This window comes from Mesoplodon bidens, assembly GCF_964165515.1.
Source record: "Mesoplodon bidens genome assembly, chromosome: 2".
NCBI classification, from domain to species: Eukaryota; Metazoa; Chordata; class Mammalia; order Artiodactyla; family Ziphiidae; genus Mesoplodon; species Mesoplodon bidens.
In genome coordinates, this window is record NC_138177.1 from 173,491,103 (window position 1) to 173,497,102 (window position 6,000).

The window sequence follows — 6,000 nt, forward strand, 5'->3', positions numbered from 1 at the left end:
TAAATTGTGGCAATGGGCCCATGCTCAGTTAATTCACTAGCCTTACCATGATCTCCATCACCCTGAAGCAGCTGGTCTGACAAAATGGCAGAATGGCCTTTTGAAGGCTTGGTTATGGCATCAGTCTTGTGACAACATCTCGCAGGCCTGGGGCAATATCTTCCAAGAAGCAGCCGATGCTCTAAAATCAACAACCAATATACAATGTTATTCACTTCATAGCCAAGATTCCCAGGTCCAGGTATCAAGAGGTGGAAATGGATGTGGCTCCTCTCACTATTATCCTATGTAATCCACTAGCAAAATGTTTGCTTTCTGTCCCCATGACTTTAGGTTCTGTTGGTCTAGAGGTCTTAGTTCCCAAAGGAGGAATGCCAGGAGACACAACAATCCCATTAAACTGGGGTTGAGATTGCCATCTGCCCACTTTGGGCTCCCCACGCCAATGAATCAGTGGGTGTAGAAATGAGTCTCCATACTGGCTAGAGTGATTAACCCTGAATAGCAAGGGTTGCTGCTATACAATGCGGATAAACAGGAAGATACACTGAATTCAAGAGATCCCCTGAGGTATTTCTTAATATTCCCATATTCTGTGATGAAATTCAATAAAAAAAACACAATCACACATTATAGGTAGAACAGCTGGTGTCCCAGACCCTTAAAGAATAAAACTGAGTTACACCAAGGCCAAGTTTATTGCTGAGGGCAAATGGATTATGAAATGGTTCGCGGAAGAAGAAAATTATAAATATCAGCTACAATCACATATATGACCAGTTGAAGAAATGAGGAAGATAACAGATTTGAGTATTTTTTTCTTGATTTTGTATGAAAATATTAATGTACATGTTAATTGATTCCTTTTTCTCCCTCCCTCATTCCTCTATTATCTAACATAAGATGTGTTAAGAGTAGCTAACAGATCATTCAGCATTTAAATGATGGGATACCTAATAAGGAGTCTGACTGAGCTAGAAAAGGTATGAACATCTCCCAAAGATGAATAAAGAGATTTTGTATCCATTTTGGGGAAGAAGGTTAGTGTGCTTTCAGTTGTACCAGGGATTATGTGAGGTGGAAGCATAATTTTACTAGGATATTAACTTGGAAGTTAAATATGGTTAAAAGAAATATGTAAATGTGCCAAGTTGTTATGGGTAATCCATGGTGGTTTTTACTAGGTCAACTTAACTAACCTGGAACTACATCTCTCAGAATCCCTTTCCCTTTAAGGTTCTAAGTTTTGTTGGCAGTAGAGAAATTTGTTTGGGATTTGGAAGACGGAAGTGAAGCAGCAGCCATGTTTGCATTCAGAAGTTCACAGTGGGATTAGGCATGGTTGTTCTCACACACGGCTCACCACGTTGGGTGGGGCAGCTCCTGGGCCCTCAGCAGCCCTGCTACAAGTCCTCCAGGGTCTCCAGACCCCAGGCTGGGTGCTGTGCAGCTCCAGGGTGAAGTGTGCCACCTTCTTCTGCAAGTCGGAAGCTTGGAGATGGCAAGAGATATACACGAGTTCCAGTTCATCACTGTGGGTTCTGGCTTATTCTTTCAGAAGTCATTGTTTTCCCCACTGCCCATCCATCTTTCTGTCCCAACTGCCTGCCCAACTGACTTCAGGATCAGCACCAGAGGCAGAGGCCACAACCCTCTGTAGACTGTTTAACCAGTCCCCAAATTGCATTAAGGTCAAATCCCTATAACAAATCCTGTATTCTTTAGCACTCTTTTTTGCTCTGCTTCCTTGATCAAACCCTAACTGAGGCCATGTCGTAGGTTGGGTTCCCTACAAGAAGAGCCTGGGGTGGGAATTGCCGTGTAAGCGATTTATTGAGAGAGAGCTCTCAGGAGAAAACTGGGAGTGACTAAAATAGGATGGGGGTGAGGAGGAAGCTAAATGAAGATGTAGTCCCAGCCAAAGTCTAGCTTCAGCCTAACCCCATGGGAAGTTCTGGAGCACGAATGACACCACAGAGTTGTCCCACCTAGAGATAAGAGGGTCAGCACCGTGTACTTTTACACAGTTATTTCCTAGGGGTACCCCTGGGAGAGGGTGTAATCTTCCAGGCATTTCTTGATGAAATGGCTCCTAGAGGCCAAGGGCAATTCTCAGGAAAAGAGGGCAGCTGTGAGCTATTAGCAGTCAACACTCAGAGCAGCTGTGGATGGGTATACTGGCCTGGTAGAGAGGGTCAGGGTAAGGCACCAATAGCCTCTACTACACATGGGTTTTCATATTAGGAGACCTGGGTTTGAATCCCAACTTCACTACGTAATGGCTATGTGACATTGCACAATTTTCCCAAATTCCCTAAACCTCATTTTTCTCATCTGTAAAATGGGAGTAATAAAGGTGCATGACAGATATACAGCAGCTTAGAAGAGTGCTGGGCACATCACAAACATTCAATGAATATTAGTATTATTGAAGAAGAAAGAAGAAGAAGAAGAAGAAGAGGAGGAGGAGGAGGAGGAAGAAGAGGAAGAGGAAGAAGAAGAAGAAGAAGAAGAAGAAGAAGAAGAAGAAGAGGAATCAGAAGAAGAAGAAGAAGGAGAAGAAGGAGGAGAAGAAGAAGAGGAAGGAGAAGAAGGAGAAAAAGAAGAAGGAGGAGGAGGCAGCAGGGGAGGGGGAAGGGAGGGGGAGGAGGAGGAGAGGAGGAGACGGAGAAGAATAGCTTAGAGTAGGAGTCAGAAGTCTGGGCTCTGGTCCTGGATCTGTAATCTACTGCTCTCAGTTTCCTCAACTGTAAAATGGGAATAACTAGGTAATAATATCTGGTTTCCCTACCATGGAGGAAACGTCAGGGTAGCAAAATAATTGCCCCTCCAAGATGTCCATGTCCAAATCCCTGGAAACTGTGACTATATTACCTTGTACGATAAAGGGGACTTTGCAGATCTTTTTTTTTTTTTGCTTTATAACAAATTTAATCAGTTATACATATACATATGTTCCCATATCCCCTCCCTTTTGCGTCTCCCTCCCACCCTTCCTATCCCACCCCTCCAGGCGGTCACAAAGCACCGAGCTGATCTCCCTGTGCTATGCGGCTGCTTCCCACTAGCTATCTACCTTACGTTTGGTAGTGTATATATGTCCATGCCGCTCTTTCACTTTGTCACAGCTTACCCTTCCCCCTCCCCATATCCTCAAGTCCATTCTCTAGTAGGTCCGTGTCTTTATTCCTGTCTTACCCCTATGTTCTTCATGACATTTTTTTTCTTAAATTCCATATATATGTGTCAGCATACAGTATTTGTCTTTCTCTTTCTGACTTACTTCACTCTGTATGGCAGGCTCTAGGTCCATCCACCTCATTACAAATAGCTCAATTTCGTTTCTTTTTATGGCTGAGTAATATTCCATTGTAGATATGTGCCACATCTTCTTTACCCATTCATCCGATGATGGACACTTAGGTTGTTTCCATCTCCGGGCTATTGTAAATAGGGCTGCTATGAACATTTTGGTACATGTCTCTTTTTGAATTATGGTTTTCTCAGGGTATATGCCCAGTAGTGGGATTGCTGGGTCATATGGTAGTTCTATTTGTAGTTTTTTAAGGAACCTCCATACCGTTCTCCATAGTGGCTGTACCAATTCACATTCCCACCAGCGGTGCAAGAGTGTTCCCTTTTTTCCACACCCTCTCCAGCATTTATTGTTTCTAGATTTCTTGATGATGGCCATTCTGACTGGTGTGAGATGATATCTCATTGTAGTTTTGATTTGCATTTCTCTAATGAGTAAAGATGTTGAGCATCCTTTCATGTGTTTGTTGGCAGTCTGTATATCTTCTGTGGAGAAATGTCTATTTAGGTCTTCTGCCCATTTTTGGATTGGGTTGTTTGGTTTTTTGTTATTGAGCTGCCTGAGCTGCTTATAAATTTTGGAGATTAATCCTTTGTCAGTTGCTTCATTTACAAATATTTTCTCCCATTCTGAGGGTTGTCTTTTGGTCTTGTTTATGGTTTCCTTTGCTGTGCAAAAGCTTTTAAGTTTCATTAGGTCCCATGTGTTTATTTTTGTCTTTATTTCCATTTCTCTAGGAGGTGGGTCAAAAAGGATCTTGCTGTGATTTATGTCATAGAGTGTTCTGCCTATGTTTTCCTCTAAGAGTTTGATAGTGTCTGGCCTTACATTTAGGTCTTTAATCCATTTTGAGCTTATTTTTGTGTATGGTGTTAGGGAGTGATCTAATCTCATACTTTTACATGTCCCTATCCAGTTTTCCCAGCACCACTTATTGAAGAGACTGTCCTTTCTCCACTGTACATTCCTGCCTCCTTTATTAAAGATAAGGTGACCATATGTCCGTGGGTTTATCTCTGGGCTTTCTATCCTGTTCCATTGATCTATCTTTCTGTTTTTGTGCCAGTACCATACTGTCTTGATTACTGTAGCTTTGTAGTATAGTCTGAAATCAGGGAGCCTGATTCCTCCAGCTCCGTTTTTCGTTCTCAAGATTGCTTTGGCTATTCGGGGTCTTTTGTGTTTCCATACAAATTGTGAAATTTTTTGTTCTAGTTCTGTGAAAAATGCCAGTGGTAGTTTGATAGGGATTGCATTGAATCTGTAGATTGCTTTGGGTAGTAGAGTCATTTTCACAATGTTGATTCTTCCAATCCAAGAACATGGTACATCTCTCCATCTATTTGTATCATCTTTAATTTCTTTCATCAGTGTCTTATAATTTTCTGCATACAGGTCTTTTGTCTCCTTAGGTAGGTTTATTCCTAGATATTTTATTCTTTTTGTTGCAATGGTAAATGGGAGTGTTTCCTTGATTTCACTTTCAGATTTTTCATCATTAGTGTATAGGAATGCCAGAGATTTCTGTGCATTAATTTTGTATCCTGCTACTTTACCAAATTCATTGATTAGCTCTAGTAGTTTTCTGGTAGCGTCCTTAGGATTCTCTATGTATAGTATCATGTCATCTGCAAACAGTGACAGCTTTACTTCTTCTTTTCTGATTTGGATTCCTTTTATTTCCTTTTCTTCTCTGATTGCTGTGGCTAAAACTTCCAAAACTATGTTGAATAAGAGTGGTGAAAGTGGGCAACCTTGTCTTGTTCCTGATCTTAATGGAAATGGTTTCAGTTTTTCAACATTGAGGACGATGCTGGCTGTGGGTTTGTCATATATGGCCTTTATTATGTTGAGGAAAGTTCCCTCTATGCCTACTTTCTGCAGGGTTTTTATCATAAATGGCTGTTGAATTTTGTCGAAAGCTTTCTCTGCATCTATTGAGATGATCATATGGTTTTTCTCCTTCAATTTGTTAATATGGTGTATCACGTTGATTGATTTGCATATATTGAAGAATCCTTGCATTCCTGGAATAAACCCCACTTGATCATGGTGGATGATCCTTTTAATGTGCTGTTGGATTCTGTTTGCTAGTATTTTGTTGAGGATTTTTGCATCTATGTTCATCAGTGATATTGGCCTGTAGTTTTCTTTCTTTGTGACATCCTTGTCGGGTTTTGGTATCAAGGTGATGGTGGCCTCGTAGAATGAGTTTGGGAGTGTTCCTCCCTCTGCTATATTTTGGAAGAGTTTGAGAAGGATAGGTGTTAGCTCTTCTCTAAATGCTTGATAGAATTCGCCTGTGAAGCCATCTGGTCCTGGGCTTTTGTTTGTTGGAAGATTTTTTATCACAGTTTCAATTTCAGTGCTTGTGATTGGTCTGTTCATATTTTCTATTTCTTCCTGATTCAGTCTTGGCAGGTTGTGCATTTCTAAGAATTTGTCCATTTCTTCCAGGTTGTCCATTTTATTGGCATAGAGTTGCTTGTAGTAATCTCTCATGATCTTTTGCATTTCTGCAGTGTCCGTTGCTACTTCTCCTTTTTCATTTCTAATTCTATTGATTTGAGTCCTCTCCCTTTTTTTCTTGATGAGTCTGGCTAATGGTTTATCAATTTTGTTTATCTTCTCAAAGAACCAGCTTTTAGTTTTATTGATCTTTGCTATCGTTTCCTTCATTTCTT